This window comes from Ornithodoros turicata, chromosome 1 (genome assembly GCF_037126465.1).
Source record: "Ornithodoros turicata isolate Travis chromosome 1, ASM3712646v1, whole genome shotgun sequence".
NCBI lineage: Eukaryota > Metazoa > Arthropoda > Arachnida > Ixodida > Argasidae > Ornithodoros > Ornithodoros turicata.
In genome coordinates this window covers 8,112,541-8,132,476 of record NC_088201.1, presented here as the reverse complement: position 1 = coordinate 8,132,476, position 19,936 = coordinate 8,112,541, and the positions used below count along the sequence as shown (strand labels likewise).

Sequence of the window (19,936 nt, the reverse complement as noted above, 5' to 3'; positions counted from 1 at the left end):
CCCTTGGACACCCGACCATCAGTTTCACGCCATGCAGGCGGCGTTTGTGCGATTTTGCGCAGACTCCAAGTTGGTGGACACAGTGTGACTGACAGTGTGACTGATAGTGTGTGTGGACAGCGTGTGTGTGTGAGTGACTGACTGAGAGTCTTTGTCACTCATTGGTTTTATTGTAGATAGCCATTCGTGGTTACCTAAGTGATCTGGAGTAGCCGGCTCTCGTAATGAGTGCCTGTTTCTCCTTTTTTTTTCTTTTCTTATCAACTCAACTCAACTCAATGATAAAACAGGAATATAAGATTTATTGCGCGATCTCACTGATTGCATCTTCAATTACCGCCCCGCGTTCTGAAAAAGAAAACACTTTTCGGCAACACCTTCGAGAAAATATTCTGCACTGTGTCACTCATCATGCTGGCTGGCGTGCAAAACTTTCCTTCCAAACAGTACCTGATCGGTTTGATGGGAAAGCGTTTGCCCTAAACGTCAAGCTTCGAATTCTCTCATTCTGCACAATGGCTCACTGATCCTTCTGCTCTTATATCCAACACCGAAGCCGGCATTCTGCAACCTGCTGGCGTTCCGAAACCGCATAACAAAGTAGTTTTCTCCGCAACAAGGAAGTGAGCACTGCATTCCAAATGTACAAACTTAATCCTCTAGGCGGGCCTCTCGCTTTCGTCGGAACCAATCTACGTGGCGTGACATTCCAAGTACCCCGTAACGTCGTTGCTCTCTAGTGAAGATGAGAGAAACAGACTCAACACACGAAAAGAATGCTGACCTTTGAAATGGAGGATCAGGCCATGATAAGCGTTGAGATGATCAAAGGGATGATTGCGGTTGCGTCTACAGTGATTTTACGCGTAAATGCCTCGCCAGTGGATAAGTTTTGACATTAGCGGTCAGAGGAAAGAGATGAAGCAAAGACAAGGAAAAATATGTGTAAATATGCGGAAATAATGGAACATAAATGTGCTTTCCAATCAATATTTTCAATATTGAAGTAAGTGGTCATGTCCTTCAGGGTGAGTATACGCATGCACTCTTAAAAATGAACTTCACCGCATAGCACGCTTCTAGCCAACCATAATCTCGAATTATATCGTTATCTGCCCCGATTTGTTGAAAACGGGAGGCGTACGCCTTTTTTGTGACACTTATGCTGTTCATAATTGTCACAAAAAAGGCGTACGCCTCTCGTTTTCAACAAATCAGGTCCGATAACGATATCATTCGAGATTATGGTTGGCTAGCATCGTGCAATGCGGTGAAGTTCATTTCTAAGAGTGGGGTTCACCGATCCCTGGGACACTGGACACTCTGGGACATCTCTCTTTATCATTCGCTATGTTGTTTTTTTTCCCCTACTTATCAACTTATCATTTGCTATGGTCTTTTGGACAACCTTCTAAAACTTTGCCAAACTGCTGTACCAATGCGCCGTTTTGTTTACATATCCGTTCTTCCTCTTGAAGGTAAACTAATGTGGTGCACTTGCTAAATTTAGCGGGCGCCAAGTTCGCGGTACCTAACCGAACGAACGCAATGCCAAGGTGGATCCGTGCCTCAAGTACGTGGTGGAAGTTATTGCGGTGCTTGACCGCTCTTCAAGCAAGAAGTGAGTTATGTAAACATAGCGTAATAGAGACACGCAGTAGAACGTGTTTACTTTGGCAGGCAGCATCTCTTTTTCCCATTGCTTGTTCAACGTGCACAGTGACGCTGGTAGTGTTGATGTGCGAGAACTTTCAACGACCCCTCGAGCCACGGGGCAGAATGATGGCAAGACAAATGGTGTCTCGGCAGGAAATATAGCAATGGGTACTATAGGAGTGCGTGTTATGCACGATTATGAACGAGAATGCTTCGCCAAGAATCCGAAAAGTGCACGAAACCTTGAGAAGTGATTCCTGACGTCGGGAGCTAAATAGTTTCAAAAAGAAGTAGAAGAAGAAAAACAGTATTTTTGGGAACTGATTAGGTTATAGTTTTTTAAAATTATTATTATTATTATTTCTGTCTCGCTGCGTGAGGGACGGTAACAGATGATAAACGTAAATAAATACGTGATAAATAATGAAAAACGTAATCAGAAATAACATTCCAATTGACGTCTCCAGCCTGCAGCAACCGCGCCGACCAACTAGGATGCAAACAGATAAAAAGCTTATCATTTCAAGAGCAAATAATGTCTATGGTACCAGGACTCTTCAGCATTTGGGAGTGCGCATTTGGAACCAGTTGCCGATAGAAGTAAGAAACACCCAGCTGTTCTCAAAATCATTACAGGACTTCATTCTGTCGGAGGATCGAATACATATATGGTAAATCCGTAATATGCCGATTACAACCAATAGTCGCTGTATTTTACAGTGAATGTACTTTGTGGTTATATGCTGTACTTTGTGGTTATATGCTGTACTTTGTGGTTATGTGCTGTACTTTACAGTGATTTTTCTAGACATTTCTTTTTTTCTTTTTCTTTTTTGCTGTCACTGTTGCCAATGTCATTGATGAACATCTTTAGTGGACCCATCACTAGCTTCTGCTAAGGGACCACTCAGTTGTTGTGACCTTTTAACTTGAAGAAATGACCCAATAAAATCAAAATCAAATCAAAAAAGGTGTAGGAGACAGAAGGGGATTGGTTTGCGTCCTGGGTCCACTTTAGGGTGACTGCATGCCGACGCTTGTCGGGAAGGCCTTCGGGAAACCGCACGGAAAACTTCAAACAGCAGGACTGGCGGTGGATTTCGTTTCCACCACCTTGCAGCACGAATTTGGAGATACACCTAATGATCGAACCCATTATGCCGCACCGTCGTGTAACCTAACTGAAGTGAACTGACGGGTGGACTGGAGGTGAAATATGAGAGCGAGCCGTTGGCGCTCTTTGGCCCAAGTTGCCCTTGCGCCATAAAACCTTCAATTACACACACACACATGAGAGCGAGCCGCTCGCTGCCGTTGACGTTACAAATACGTAAGGGTTTGTTGCGAGCTCTAGACGGCTGGGACTTCGAAATGCGGCCTACCTTGATCGATTGTTTAACTGATTTAATTGTGGCTAATCGGCGTATTACTTGCGAGATGGTGCAACAACAACAACAAAAAAAAAAAGAAAAATAGCCCGGATAGTTACTTGCGCGAACCTCACACTCTCAATTCACGCTCTCACTTGGGCCAGCTTTTTAAAATTTCAGCAAAGCACGACCGGTCTCGGTGAATCGGATGGTGTAGCGCGTCCGCCTACTACCGATCCCAAAGGTGTTTGTTCAGTGGCTTGGTGGCAGGGTGACAGTTCAACCCAACGGCGTCTTCCGCGTGGCCGTGTGCGGAGTTTTTCGGCGCACGCTAAAGTACCCTCAGGTGGGAAAAATGAATCCACAGACCGACCGCTGTGGCGTCGCTCACGATCAGGGTTGCCTGGCAAACGAAAGCCACGTACGGACTATTATTGAACATAAGATAGAAACATTTCTACATCGTGCACGCCTGAACGTCTCGTATGGCCGGCATTTCCTGCATATGGTGGGCAAGGCGGATTCCCCGGATTGCCCAGTGTGTGGGATGGAAGAAAATACTGAACATATTTTTATGGAGTGCAGAAGACATCAGTCCCAACGCAAGACATTGCGGACAACAGAGCTTTCTCCATAGAGAAGGTCATGGGGACGTGGGACGCCAACCACAGAGACGCCGCATTCACGGCTCTCGTAGGCTTCATCTCAAGTTGTTCTCTTGATGCTCAGTACTAATTCGTCTGTACGTGACGCCCTGGTCCCAGTGTGACGCGATCCTCTGACGGTCATGTGCCCGTGAACAGTGCGCCGTACAGCGTAGCCTTCTCAGCTCTCTTCCCTTGTTGTTGTTATTCGTAGCTTTTTCTCGGAGTAGCAGAACTTGTCAGGTGACAAGTTCAACCTGTCCGTATTATTTCTAGTCCGTCCAACTCCAACTCCAAGAGGAGGCAAGCAAGCGCTCGTGTCATTCGTTCCCCCCTTATCACCACACGACAGCGGCATGTAGCCGATTACCTATTCCGGAGTCTACTTTTGTAAAATGTGTGTATATATATATATATATATACTCCGAACAGCCACTACGATCGCATGCAGCGCTCCTTCGACCGACACTGCAAATCTTACAGGCTATCCATTATTACATTTGGACTTCCCCATATGCGGTTGACACACGGAAATAACGCGATAGTAATTTCTGGCTCATCTCGTTTTAATTAGGTGCCGAGCACATATGTCGAAAGAGTCGCGGACAATGCTTCTTTTGCTCAGCGGCGGTGTGACACTGAGTCGCGAGCTAGATCGTCTCCTTAATTGTCTTCTCATATATTTGGGTCTGCGTCAATAGCCTATGAGGGGAAATTTCTCTTTCCTTTTTCTTTTTCTTCTTCTACTTCTTCTTCTTACAGAGATTCCAGAAGAGAAAACGATTTCTTCAGTCATAAGGAGCGGTCAGGCAGTTCTTTCGCTAGGCTTACACGCGTTGATTCTTAGGTAATGTCTACGTGATCGTGCTCAGGCGGTAGTAGCGACTACCGAGTATAACTACTCTTGTAGAGCGGCGTGGTCGAGTGGATACAACATCTGCCCGTTGGCGGTAGCGCAAAGGTCAGCGACTGCAAGGTGGTGGGATCCAGTCCAACATGTTTCCTTTTGCTTCCTTCCTTCCCGCTCTCCTCTCTGTCTGTCCGCGTGTGTACACCGTTTATGATCACAGTTGCTATCTGGTGCCTACGTTAATAAAAGAGTTTAATCAGTAACATGATTCGAACGACTTATAATATATCCCAAGCAGCACAATGTACTGAAAGTCGAGTGCAATAGGGGGTGAACTGTATGTGTCTTATCAATATTCATGTAGTTTGTCTGTTCAAGGCCTTCCACCTACCCGTCCACCCTTATTGCACTCCACTTTCCGTATACATTGTGCTGCTTGCGACTATGTTTCGGTGCCCGGACGGTCGTTTTTTCGTAGACGAAATACCTCTCGTCAAGACGCTGCATTAATTTATCAGGTACTGCACATTGTTGCCTAGCGCTGCCTCCATTCCTCCACACTCTAAAAACAGAAGTTCACTGCATAGCACGGTGTGCGCCAACCATTTCCAAGAATGATAGGGTTGTCGATTCTGACTCGATGAGAGAGGTGGGCGTACGCCTTTTTGTGGCAATTTGGATATGTGATAATTGCCACAAAAAGGCGTACGCCCACCTCTCTCTTCGAATCAGTAGCGATAACTCTATCATTCTTGGCAATGGTTGGCGCACAGCGTGCTATGCGGTGAAGTTCTGCTTTTAGAGTGCAGCCACAGGACAGCTTCTCTTACAAATCGTTTGACTAACGTTTAATACGCTTAATACACCTTTTTTGGGAGTATGAGTTCCTCAGAAAGAGGCTGCCCGTGTGAGATCAACTCCGTAATGAAGCATTTGCAGAAAAAGAAAATATCATGCAACTTGTCCCTAAACATGCCAAGCGCTGCATGTGATTCATGTAAGCAATTAAAGCTAGTCGCCTTTGTACGATCACTATGCAAGTCTGCAAGGAACATTAATACGCATGTTGACGTAGACTGACTCCCGAATAATGGTATTTCTTGATTTTGTATGGCTCACATAAGAGCAGTGAAGCGTATTTAATGTGAGAAAATACCTAGATCGCCTTCGGCAACCTGTGTTACCCAGGCTGCCCAACGCGCGATCTAGTTAAATATGAGACCATTGATGTTCTGAGGCTGGAACACATATAGACGGACGAATACATACAAAGCCTCAAATGCCTACGAAATTGATGTCGAAGTCACTGAAAAGGTTAGCCAGCTGTAGGACTCGAACCCACACCTTCTGGATTACCATCAGTTGTCTCATGTTCACCTGATGCCGCTTGCGTCGATCCCGTCGTACGAATGTGTGTGTGAGTGAGAAAAAATGTAAGAGTGAAAGGGGGATGAGTGAGAAAGAGTGGCTGGTTTGTCCCTTCCGACGACTTACCCTTGGAAGTCACTGTACAATGGACACCATCAACAATCATTCTTATATGTGTATTCTGTATTGAATTGTGTTTTGTGTGTGTGGCTACATGGCACAATAAAAGTTGCGTGAAAAAGAAAAGTGTTACCTTAGCTGAACTGGTAGAGCCCTGGACCGGTAACCCAGAAGATGTGGGTTCGAGTCCTACAGCTGGCTAACCTTTTCAGTGACTTCGATCTTTCATCAGCGATCTACTTATTTTGCCGCTGAGGTAATTCTATCCTGCCACAAATGCCAAATTGGCCATATCTCGCTGGGTCTCCGATATGTTTTCGTATTGGTGTTACAAAAGTTCCTGTTTGTGCACGCTTTGCACAGTAGACATGTTTTGACGCGGTAAGGCCGTTTAGGTTTCGTTTTCGCTGATCTTGACACGTTAACGTATTAAGCTTACGCTCGCGGTGTATAAATACATACGCCCCCATGTAACAGCAGATAAGACAGCGAACCAGCTCGAGCCGATAAGAGGATAAAAAGTTAATAGAGGACCGAAAGCGTGTCGAACGAAAGCGAAACTTGCAACGAAAGGTAGCTCATCGGCAACCTATCCAAAGACAGCCCTTTAGTGCTTCCGAAAGGGAGTCCGAAAGGGAAGTTGTTTGAAAATGAGTGAAAGGTTCTCCGGGGAAACAGGGATCGGACAGGAAACTAAGGGGGGGGGGGGCTTTTTAGGAAAAAAAAGGGAAGAGAGAAACGGGCGCGCGTTAACCTATCGCTATCATGAGGGCGTACAGTGCTGGACAAAAGTTTACGGAACGCGCGAGCGATGTATTTTCTCCTCGGTACGACACCCTAGCGGCAAGCGGAAACTGGCGAAATCAGGCCAGTTCACTGCCTCAGAGGGGTGGACGACTGCGCTCTTAGCGACACACAGCGGGAGTTTCGGTATGATTACTGTTGTATATGCCCGCGAAGTGAGTTGGATTTAACTGTTGTGCTCGTCAACAACTCGTGACTCACGTCAGTTGTTTATCAATCAATCAATTATCAATGTCAGCGCCAATTGTTTATGAGCACGTCACGCGTCGTCCATAATAAAGCAACTGTGTACCAGATACCTTTCTTTCTCTTGTCTACATATCATGGCTTTCCAATAAAAGCAATACACTGTAAAGTGTTGCCACTATGATTCATCCTTGTAATCACGATGATAGCGGCGAGCTCCCTGTCTCAACAATCGTTGAATCACGTGTTGTTGGCGAGCACAACAGTAAAATCCAACTCACTTTGCGGGCACATACAACAGTAATCATACCGAAACTACCGCTGTGTGTCGCTAAGAGCGCAGTCGTCGACCCCTCTGAGGCAGTGAACTGGCCTGATTTCGTCAGCTTCCGCTTGCCGCTAGGGTGTCGTACCGAGGAGAAAATACACCGCTCGCGTGTTCCGTAAACTTTTGTCGGGACCTGTACATGCGCATTTCTGACACTCTCATTTAAACAGTCGTACCTATAAGATTTACGCTTGGCTCTACTCTGATAGGCACAGCAAATGTCATAATGAAGCCAGTCATTCCCGCACTAAAAAGCTTCTTTCTCTTATAAATTCCCAAAAAACAGATGATACTAATAAAATACTTTTAATGAGTAATTTAATAATAATAATAACGAACTTATTTTCTCTCGACGAAACTAATGTAACTGGGACGCCAAGCCACCACATTTGCTATCTGTTCCTAAAGTTTGATAACAATGTAGGCAATATCATACCCTATTCTCGTTAGTTAGTTATTCCATTATCACCTGCTCCTATAACCTGCTTGCTTTCGTCATTAAACATTCCCTCTAGAGGAAAGTACAGCGTACCTTAAACATGAATGATTTCGGTAGCAGAATTCCTAACAATCATCCGTCGTCGCAAGATGACTCCTTTCCACTTGGTATTCTAACGTTGACGCTTGCGGAGACAATGAAGTATTGCCCGTTGGAGTCACAGGAACTCGAGAATGATATTTGCGTGGGACAATGCATAGGAGCCTACTGCGCTGACACACATGTTCTCAACGAAGTTACTACACACGGAATGGCATACAATATTGATACGTGTCAGTTTTGAAACGCGCGAAAATGAGGTTTTTGTGACGCTCATCCTAACGACGGAGAAATGCCGTGTGAGGGCGTACGAATCGAGTCTTCCAAGTATTGAATATTTGACTTTTTGCTTGCCGTAAAGCGGGTCTGTTGCGAAAGAAGAAAGCCTTCTGACCTTTTCATCAATTTGCATACAGAGACACGTGGGACGTCGTTTTGATGCCTAAGTCATACGAGCCTTATTAGCGCATTCTGGTGTTATCGGTTGATACGGACTGTCTGTAGCTTACACTCTTAAAAATGAACTTCACCGCATAGCACGCGATTAGCCAACCATAATCTCGAATGATATCGTTGTCTGCCCTGATTTGTTGGAAACAGGGGGCGTACGCCTTTTCTGTGACACTTATGCTGTTCATAATTGTCACAAAAAAGGCGTACGCCTCCCGTTATCAACAAATCCGAGCAGATAACGATATCAGTCGAGATGATGGTTGGCTAGGACCGTGCTATGCGGTGAAGTTCATTTCTAAGAGTGTAGGTACACTCTTAAAAAATACGGCATAAATTTTAATTTGGGAAGACCGGCTGCACTCTTAGAAATGAACTTCACCGCATAGCATGCTCCTAGCATCATTTCGAATGATAGCGTTATCTGGCCCGATTGGTTGTAACCGGAGGGCGTACGCCTTTTTTGTGACAATTATGAACAGCATAAGTGTCACGGAAAAGGCGTACGCCTCCGGTTTTCGACAAATCAGAGCAGATAACGATATCATTCGAGATTATGGTTGGCTAGGAGCGTGCTATGCGGTGAAGTTCATTTTTAAGCGTTTCCTTCGTTTCCTTTTTTTTTTTTTTTTTTTTGCTATAGTCGTGACGATGCCCACTTGAGTGCGGCCAACAACGGCAAGCTACCTCGACACCCCCCCCCCCCCTCATTTTTAAGCGTGTATGTTTTAAGGATATTTTTTTATGTTTGCGATTGTCGTCATTCTATGCTCTCTGATTGGATGATACAAAGATATGGTAATGTACCCTGCTCAAACGAAGAGTGCATAGTATCCACTCTTTTACGAGACCTACAGATCCCACGGCTACATGTCAACAACAACAACAACAACAACAACAACAAATACACTGATGATGAATGGAGAAATTCGCCACACCAGTTGTGGCCCGCTTCCCCAATGCCAACGGGACAGCACGAGGTGTAAAATGAGTGAGGTCAGGTGACGATGAGGGGAGAGACGGTATAGTTAGGCTGCACGTCAGCATTAAACTACATAAAGGAGACCGGTAATCTGCAATAAGAGAACAAATAATCTCTCCGAACTTTCTCTTATTTCTCTTTATTTTAGTCAGTGACAGCATTTAGAGAGCGAAGCTGAAGAAGGGACGACATAAGAACTTGGCGCCCCACCCACCCCTCACGTTCTTTCAATGAAACGCTGGATTTTTTCGAATGCCAACTCAGAAGGAGCTTTGTCAGTAAGCAAAATGTAAGCACGATTGACGTCGCGTAAAGAAACTGGGATATCAGACAAATGTGACGACAAACAGGATACGTGTGTTTGCAAAAGGCTAGAAGGAATTTGTGTGCGGCTTGTGTAGGTCCCACGCGCTCAGATGAAGAGGACACTTCACCGCTGTGCGGGGGGCGGGTGGGGGGGTATATGTTTATTCACACAAAAGGAGATGTCAGCCAGGCAAGTGCCGGCTTGCTACTCCTTAAAAAAGAGAGAAAAGAAGGAAAAACAGGCGGGATTGAAATACACACTCTTAGAAATGAACTTCACCGCACAGCACGCTCCTAGCCAACCATCATCTCGAAGGATATCCTTGTCTGCCCTGATTTGTTGAAAACGGGAGGCGTACGCCTTTTTTATGACAATTATGAACGGCATAAGTGTCACAAGAAAGGCGTACGCCTCCCCTTTTTAACAAATCAGGGCAGATAACGATATCATTCGAGATTATGGTTGGCTTGGAGCGTGCTATGCGGTGAAGTTCATTTTGAAGAGTGCACGTAATTTTGAATACTGGTGTCTTCCAGAACGTACGAGCCATTTATGATCGTGTGAAAGACATCATTTCAACACCTTTTCTTTCTCTCTCTTTCTCGTGTAATGCTCTGTATCAAGTAGCAGAAGCATGTCTGACTGCCGGCGTTGGAAATTTCACTGTGACAGCAAAACCCCCAGGAGAAAGACCCATGTACCGTGCGGTTCATCGATTTGCCTTCTTGCCCGCCGCGTTAAGGAATTATCCAGTAAACAAAGAGTTTCTCCACACAGACTTGACGAGTTCTCCGCGTACTCCTCGCTAAAGTAGCCATCTTTGAATGCCTAAAATCGCTCTTCTCGAGCGCATATATCTGACGTACCTCATCAGCCTCATATACTACACTTCCCGCATGAGACGACGCCGAAACTTCCAGACACAAAGCGAATAAATATTACGAATCGTGTAAAAAAAAAAAAAAAGCGGACGCGACAGGAAAGATCTCTGACTTTCTTTTGCGCGTTGATTTCAACTGATGTTTCCCAGTGCCTACCGACACACGAAGAAGGTAGACAAAGTGAAAGAATGAGATTGGCTTCGTGCGGGCCCATTCAATCCTGCTCGGGCAGGAGAGCTTCAATCCTGATCGAGTTGGTGCAGCGTCAACAAGGAAACAGGGGCGCCCGTGGTCTGAAAGATTCTGGAAGATTCGCTGTTTACCTAACCTGTCTCTATGACGTGCCTTAATGGCTTTGCACGTAATCACCCAATCCCTCGCCCGGGGTATTGGAAGTTGCGCCGCGGAGTTGGGCTTCTCATTAGTAGCTCTACCTCGATCAAGTGCTAGCAGGGCCGTCAGAAACAGCTGGAGGTCCTGGATGTGTGTTTGCTGTCTGAAAGATTCGTGTGCCTGTGCATGCGGCTTGAGTGTGTCGTGGGACGAGGGCGTCGGAAAACAATAACGCTCTTTGCGCACGCCATTTGTAGTCGGCCTTTGTTGGGAAGCATGGTCCATAAAACCGCGCGTTATTTGTACACCTCGTGTTGAAGATATGCAAGAAACAAGAAAAAATGTTATTGCTATTGATGGAAACGACTACTAAAAGCCACCACCGGCAGCATTCGGTTTTTGCTGAAGCATTCGATTTTGCGTTTTAGCTAAAATTAGTGGCAGCCATACACTTCAGCGAGCTCTAGAGCTGCACACGGAAACTTCATATGAGCGAAACCACCAGCTGAGTTTAAAGTAACTTTAAAATGAAATATAACCACAATGTTTCAAGGTTTCATGTAGAACTTGGCTGTGTGATCACACACACAAGTCATCACCTCTCAGTTCTGCATACTTTTCGCACCAATTAATTTTGAACACTTTTAGAAACTGAAAGATACCCACCCTCAACGTTCGCAAAGAACAAATTTGGAGTAGGCCTCGGATTGGCGGTCAGTCATCACCTGATATTGATGTACAACGTAACGCATTTAAGACGGATTACTAATTACCATTAGACTTTTTTTTAAGAACAACAGCAACTCTTGAGAAGTTCGGTTCAAACTGTTAACGGTTGTAAGGTGCGAGTTCCGTGCCGTGAGGCGATCTGCGCCATCTATTGGCATTTCTCTTTCTGTGTCGTCTGCTCGTTGTATCGCTTCAAAACCTCGCATCCAAGTGATTTAAACGAATGTCTGGTTTGCGTTCTTGTGTTCCGGAATACACAAACCGTGCACCTTCGCAATGAAATGTGCACGTACTGCACTCGCGAGAAACGCACGATCTCGCCTGATGCACCGTCTAGTTGCTTGCGTTCTCAATAGATGGCGCGCGAGTTGCCTCAGTGTTGAGGCGCTTCTGGAGTCCGCTAGCTTGCTTTGCGCAGCAATCTTTGAAATTCGATTATTGAAGAAATGCTCAATATACAGCAGAACTATTATGCATCTGAGGCGTCCAAGGTACAAGCTTTCAGAAAACCATACAGTTTCTACAGGTTTCCCATTCGCTTTACAGTTCCTTTAATGAAATAAAAATAAGGTCTAAAAATTCTTTAAATTACAAGTACCTAATCAAGTTTGTTTGTCTTTTCTTTTTTTTTTTTGCATGAATCCTCCCCGAAGAAATTGTGGGCCAGAAAGTGTCGGTTGTGCTTTTCTGAGAATTGCCCTGTGTAGCCTCTCCAGGGCCTGTAAATGAGAGCTGCCCATGTCCCCATAGGGATGCAGCAATTTGGGCTTGTTGGTACATGGACATCGTGTTGCAAGCGCCGCTAAACAGGGACAAAAGGGGGCATAGCGCTGTTAGAGCTGTGTTGTCTGTCTCCCCTTTGTCCCTGTTTAGCTGCGCTCGTAACACGATCCCCATAGGGGGTTGCGTACAGTATACATATACGCGACAGTATGAGTGCACGGTCTAATGCTATAGCATTGGTTTGGATGTGCACCCCACGACTTTACGTTTACTTTCAAGAGGCTTCTAAGGGGTTGGGTGTTTTGTTGCCTCTGTTTACTACCCTTCTGACCATTCTGGGGGGGACTTCGTTCCACATATCAGTAGAATGCTGCAAGGAATAAAAAGAAAATGGCAAATCATGCAACTTGGAGGAGAGAATGCAACTGAAGCACTGATCTGGGGAGCGCTACAAAGGCTGCCACCTGTTCTTTGCAAACGGATCGGTGGGCGAACAGCACGCGTATTTTACATACTATACATGATAGCATCAGACGAAATGGAAGGATGTAAAGATGCCCGATATCGTCGACAATCATCGCCGCAGCTGCCATGGTACGCAGACAGGTCAAAAAGTAGTCGTACGAACGACTCAGACAGTGCCATTAAGATTACCGCCGAAAATACCACTAACACCCGTATTTTGTCATGCTGTATAAGGTGGTATATTTCAGTCTAAATGCTCAGGGTGAAAACAGTGGTATGAATTTACTATCCCGCGTAGAGATAGAAGGAAGAGATACGGCTGATATGACCTGGCAGCTGCCGCCTGTGCCCGAGGACAGTAACAGATATGTGAGTGACGTATCTTATCAGTTCATTTCATTTCAACGCATTATGGCGAATTCCGCTGGTCTTTGCAGTGCAGAAGAAGTTGCACTGACTTGAGTGTGCATGTCACACGGCCGCTTCAAACCAACGTGCGTTGGTTTGTGTGCATTGGTTCATCGGCAATTCATTTGTCCTTCTGTTCACTCTTCGTCCGTTTCTGCACGGAACCCACACTGGCACACTACTCTGCCATCGCACGTTAAAGGACCCTCAGGTGGGCAAAGCAATCCACAGACCGACCGCTGTGGCGTCGCTCATGATCTCAGTTGTCTCGCGACGTAAACACACAATTATTAATTAATTAACACTACGCTGCGCTGCCCGAAAACGATCAGCTGAATTCGCCATTAGAAATCGTACAAAGGACAAGACGTCCCACTCGCATTGTCTACATAGGTATAATACAGGAAGACCATGTCGCTCGACCACAGGTTCAGGACGTCTCCAGCGCTCACCACGCAACTTCTGTACAAAATATACGCCAATAATACAAGATGCGAACAATGTAACAAAACCGAAAAAAGTCGAGCCCATAATGACGCTCTTCCCATCATGTGACAAGGCAAGGAAAAGGCATCTTCTACGAGCCGGACAAAATGACTCTCGGAGATATCCATTTCCCAGCTGGCGCTATAGAGTGAAGCACGATGGGTCATTAAGAATCTAGTCCTCTCCATAGAAGGTAGTGGACTTAAAATGAGACGCGTGTATAGTGGAAACCCAAAAAAAAGGTAAAGACGAACCTCAAATAGTCAGAACCAGGGAGTTATCCCAAGTCATCTCCTCCCCCTCCTCATTAACATGAACCATCGTCAACTTCATCTTCGCGCAAGTCGAGATCTTGCCTACCAACGGGACACAAACATCGGTAAGCGAACACAACATCACCACCACGAACAGCGAACGATCGATCTGCCAGCCGAAATACCGGCATCTTGCTCCAGGGGGAAATCGTGGGTTCTGGTCCAACTTCGCAGCAAACTCTGATGAGATTTCTGTGACAACTCCAGAGTGAAACCCAAAGACACCCAGTATACATCCAGACAGCACAGTCAGTGGTGAATTTCGACCTGGGTCGCCTCTCGTCTCAGAAGCCTTCACCAAGAGGAGGGGTGGGGGATTTATTGGCAGAATAAAAAGAAAAAAGAAAGGGGAAAGGTCAGCCATGCAGCACGCCGGCTTGCTATTCCGTAAACAACAAAAAGGAAAAGAAATATAAACAAGAAAGAAAAAGAAATAACAAAAAGGCAAATAAAGAAAGAAAGAAAGAACGGAAAAAGACACTCGGCTCACAGCGAGCCCAGGAGGCCCATATCACGCTGAAAGCGGAGCACCGCTTTTGTGACACTCCACTGGTTAGCTCGCTGCACGGGGCCAAGGAGCGTTGCGAGAGAAATGTCCGTCCGTCCGTCCGTCCGTGCACCCAAAGCTCTGAGAGGTGTTGCCAGAGCACGGTCCGATGATGGTGGTGACGCTGACAGTGGAGGAGCTGATGGGAGATATTGTCTTCTACGGCGCAGCAGGGGCAAGTGAGAAAAAGGGAGATGGGACGTGGCCCATTTTGAACATGAGTGAACTGGAGATAACTAAGAGATATCACGTGATAGTGATGAGGAAACGAAGAGGAAGATCCAAGCTCAAAAGATCGCTGTGCTTTCTTAACACACGGCGCGATAAAGATGTGATCGTTTCTGTCCCTTCAACTTTTATTTTCCTTAAAAAAAAAAAAAGAAAAGAAACGTCTCAATCCCCTCATCCATTCTTTCTTCTCGCACACGTCGAGAGATGTTTGTTGGATTAACCGCAAAGATGGGAAGAAACAAAAAATAAATGAAACGAAAAATCTTGACACCTCTCTCATTTCTCATCAGACCGACCAGTACTTCCTCGAACTATAACACCTTCCCGGATAAGCCCTCCCTCCCTCCCCTTCCCTCCCCTTCCCTCCCCCCTCTTTTTTTTATCTCTTCAGCAGAACCATTTTTGGAAGGTGCTATGCTAAAGACCTCTTATCGGTCCTAGTACCTATTTATCCAGGCGACGCCCTTGGTCGCCTTGTTATCGCGCTTCTTTTCCCGCAATTCCCCCTTTCGCTCCGGTTGAAGACTTCTTCGATCGTTGCTGTATCCCAAATGATGGTCGTCTAAAGGCCGCCTTTCAATGGCCAAAGTCTTGGTCACGGTCTTTATTGAAAAGTTGATGGAGCACACGTGCACCCGAGTCAGAAAGGCGAAGCTTCTTTCATTTGATTTTTTTTTTACCGGTTCGATTCGGGGAATCTCGACTTGCTTCTAACATTACGGCTAAATTTTTATCCTATCTCGTTTCCGGTGAAAATAGCTGTTATACAGTGGGACGTACGCAGCATTATCTCGAAGGGCATGAAAGGGGTAAGCTTTTCCGGCTGCTACTAATTTCAGTGTGCCGCATAATCGTGTTTCTGATAAGTTACCCAAGTGTCTCTAAAATATACCGAAACATTGGCGATATGCTAACGGTTTGATGGAGGATTCGAGAACCCTAACGAATGTGGAGCGTGAGACTGGGAAGCAGGTATTTAAATGATATCGGATGAGTTTCGTCTAAGGACTTAAAATGTTGTCTGCTTACGTAGTCACCGACTTTTGTTTGAAGCAATTCATTACGAGCGTAATCACCATATAGTTGAGCTGATTAATCGTCAGAACTTAGAAGAAAAATATCAGATTCGCAATTTTTTATCAGGGTCCGCCACCAATTTTCGAGCTTTGCGATAGGCTCTTATTCGTTGAAATCACTGTATATGTATGTACCAATGTCACACTGCAAACTGCATGGCTTTCCCAGAGAATGACAGTCGCATCGAATGTAATTCGTTTGTATTGCATCGAGCTACACAAGGAAGCAGAACAGATATTTTTTTTTAAAAATGGAAGAAGTGCAAAATAAATGCGAACTTCAGAGCTGTGCGCTCTGTGAGCCCACCTTCAATTGCGTTGTAGTGGAATGTGGGGCAAGATGAGACAGACAACAACAACAACAACAATAAATGAAGAAGTGATGATGATATGGGATGTGATGAGACAGAAATTTGCAATTGAATATGGAATTTTCACTTTTCGCGTTAAAAAAAAACCTAGCCATATAGGCACATTATTAGAGGTCTAGAGCTTCCGATCTGTAAATCAGAACGGACATAGCCGGTTCTAAAATAAACGCGGAACAAGAAATTCAAAAATGCAGATTGTCTCATCTTGCCCCAACCCTCGGGGCAAGACGAGACATCGCGTGGGGCAAGATCAGACACGCCGTGGTAATGAACTATACAAATTAGTTTTTGCAGTCCAAGCACCCACACAGCCCCCTTGAGCCCACCGCCCACATGATGTGCAATAAAACCACACAGAACCCGATGCTATTTCCCTCCACCGTCCTTCGCAAACAAGGCACCGCCAGTCTGATGTGTCGCTGGTCGCTCGCTTTTGAGTGCGCTTCTGCTTTGCTAGAAATATCCCAGGGAACAGGAAAATTTGGTGGAAAATCCTAGACAATATACAAAAAAAAAAGGTATCTCTGAGGAACAAGCATAAAGACACCCAATAGATGACTTATCAGTTTGTAAATTACATTAAATTTACATTGCATTAAATTTAAATTACATTAAGTTGTCGCGTCGTGCCCCGTGCATATCATCGGATGCATTAATTTTTCAGTTAAACACCGGATAACCAAGAGTGCTCATACTTTGCATACATCTAGATGAATGAATAAAGAAATAGGATGTGGACTTACATTGACAGAATAAGCCTGCGACACGCTGCTGCACAGCTGACAAGAAAAAGGACTACAGAAAATCCCGCCTTTTTTGCGGGTCTTTACATTGCAGGCAGAAGTAACCATTTTCTCTCTCTCTCTCTCTCTCTCTCTTCAACGCATACACCAATCCGGACAATTCTCACGTGCAAAAAAGCGGACACGCAGAGCCACCTACGAGTAAAGTTTCAAGCGCATGCAGCAAACGCGTCTCTGAGACAGGCGACGTCGAGCAAAAAATGTCGCATCTTGCCCCACCTTACCCTACACGGTTAAAATGGAACTTCACCACATAGCACGCTCCTAGCCCACCACCATACCGAATCACATCATTCTGTGCCATGATTTGTTCAAATCAGGGGGAGGAGCCTACCTGGGACAAGCATAATGTGTCTCAGATAGGCGCCTCCTCCCATTTTCAGCAAATCAGGACACAGAATGATATCATTCGGAATGACGGTTGGCTAGGAGCGTGCTATGTGGTGGAGCTCTGTTTTAACAGTGTAAATACGGTCATTGTTCTTCATTGCTGTTGAAGCAACGATGTTTCGTCTCATCAACGACGGATGCAATAAGTATTGGAAGACTTGAAGGCGTGGGACGCATTGACAAATAAAATGGTACGGATGTAAAAAAATGATATCTTGCCGTCGCTCCGCTCTACATAGTCGGACTATGATCAAGTGATGACAGCAAAGCGTGAGGCGTGGCGAACTCTAGAGGGCGGCGCGGAACGCGGCGGCGACTGGCGAAACTTTGCGTCAAAGTGTAAACCAGCCTTTACGATTTCCCAAAGTTCCCTATACCGAATATCTGCACGAAGAAAAACCCGAGACAGGAAGGCACAAGGACAAGACACAACAACGTCCTCACGTTCACAGTTTTTCTTCCTTCGCAATTCCTTCCTTAGCACGTTTGCCACTTCTACATGTCCGCATGTTCGCTGTCAGGAGCGCCAACGCGATGCTCTATTCACAAAGTTATTTTTATTTATCCACGGTTTAAGTTCTGCTTAAAACTGCCGTGCAAGAGTTCACTCGATCTTGTCTCTATATAGTATAAGAAACGAAGAAATTCGGTTTCAAATTCATATGATCAATAACTGCTTAAGCTGCAACAAAAACGTTAAAAAGCCATTTTTCATTACACCAAAGGTACTTTGGTAAGACAACTGCGTGCATTACACGCGACACCGTGCGCGTTCAAAGGCAGGTTTTCGAAGTTGGAAAATCCTGCACGTTATCCTAAAAGGCAACACGAAGAAGGGTTAAGGAGTGCGTTTCACCTATATCCTGATTTGCATACCGTCTTTCGCGCTGCGCCGAATTTATCATCTCGGCCGAGCGCCATTAGGGGGATTCCTTTGCCGTCTGTGGAAACCTCTCCCCGTCCTCCGTTTTTGAGTCGGAGCCATTTTAATCCATCTCTACACTTACTTACAGTTGATTCGCAACGGGGACCCCGTGAGGGTTTCCGAGCTCCGCTGGCTTAATGTCTCCGTAATCATCCGCTTGTCTCCATCTAGGAATTAAAACGTTGCGCTGCGAATACGTTGATCACTTAGTGCTTTTGTGTCAGCGGATAAACTGTGATCGAATCGATAGCGATTTGTCTCGGGGGGTGTCGAATAAACACAGCTCCCTCAGGCTGCTGACGTGTCAGTGCTGTATCGCGAACTTGTGAAGTGGTGCGTTGTCAAGTTATAACATTTTAAGCAGTTTGTAACAATAGCTGAATTACGTGGTGCGGGTAAGTTGCAGCTGGGTAAGTTTTGCGCGTTCAAACGCAGCGTAGGCTTTTAGGAACATTTATTTACTTACTATACCTTAAAGGGCCCAAGATGCAACATTCACAAGTAAGCATTATATTAAATTGTAATGAAAAACGATAAAATAACGATTAGGCAACATTAAAATTAGTGTAACTATTATACAGAGTGTTTCAAAAAACGTGTCATTCGTACTTTATAAAAAAACGGGGCGACGGAAAAATACGGGGTAAACGGCATTTGTGTGGCAACTGAATTGCCACCTTGTAAAAATATTTTCATTTGATTTTAATTAAAAGAAATTGAATTTCTTTAATTGAACTTCAAAATTTCCCAAGTCAACCTACCGGTTTTTTTTTTTTTTTTTTGAGAGCCCGGAGCGAACTTAGTCAGATCCACCAAGAAATCCGCTCGATATTGCAAATGGAACTGCCCAAAATAAGTCCCGAAATTGAGGCTTCAAAGTTTCGGGTATTCAACGGCGCACCAGATCAGCCGCAAAGATGCGCGAGAGCAGCACATGCTCCTGCCCCCATGAAAGATAGCAGGGATGGGCAGTATTTAAATACATTGTAATTAAAATACTATTTAAAATATAAATACATGTATTTATATTTTGTATTTAAATACAGACTTGAAAAATGTATTTATAATTATATTTAAATACCAATTTTCGGGTATTTATTCTTGTAAATACTTTATAAATACTCTTAAATACAGACTATACTGACTGATATCTTAAAGTTGCCCTGCATTTGACCTTTCGGGAAGAAGGGCGAGTTTGGGGCGCAATTATGCCGGGTTTGCGCTAGCATGCGCATGCGACAAACAGTGGCGTAGCCACGGGGGGCTAGGGGGGCACGAGCCCCCCTACCTGCCACGGACCGACCCACACAAATCGTGCAAATCCGAGAACATAATATATGTGGGGGGGGGGGGGGCAGTGTGACGATTGCGAAAGTTCTTGCAGTTCATGGCGTCTATCTAAGAAGCACTCTTGAATGGTTTGCAAAATATGAGCTTTTCAAAATACTTCCAATCTCGTGAGACCACCTCATTGGTCATGACAGCCTATAATCGTACTGTGAACGTCTAAATCAACTATTTTCGTTCCTTTTTTTAATCCTCAGTTTGCAGTGTGTGCAAGTGTGTGTGTTGTCGACACAGGATCAGCGGGGAGGGGCGAGTTTTCGTATCGAGCCCCCCCTACCTTGGAGGTCTGGCTACGCCACTGGCG

At 45.2% G+C, this 19,936-nt stretch overlaps 1 protein-coding gene across 3 annotated transcripts in view; it reads right to left on the bottom strand.

The window, feature by feature from the left end:
- The window catches only part of LOC135377431 (octopamine receptor beta-2R-like), a 398,704-nt gene that overhangs the window by 270,848 nt on the left and 107,920 nt on the right, over window positions 1-19,936 (bottom strand). The window lies entirely within an intron of this gene.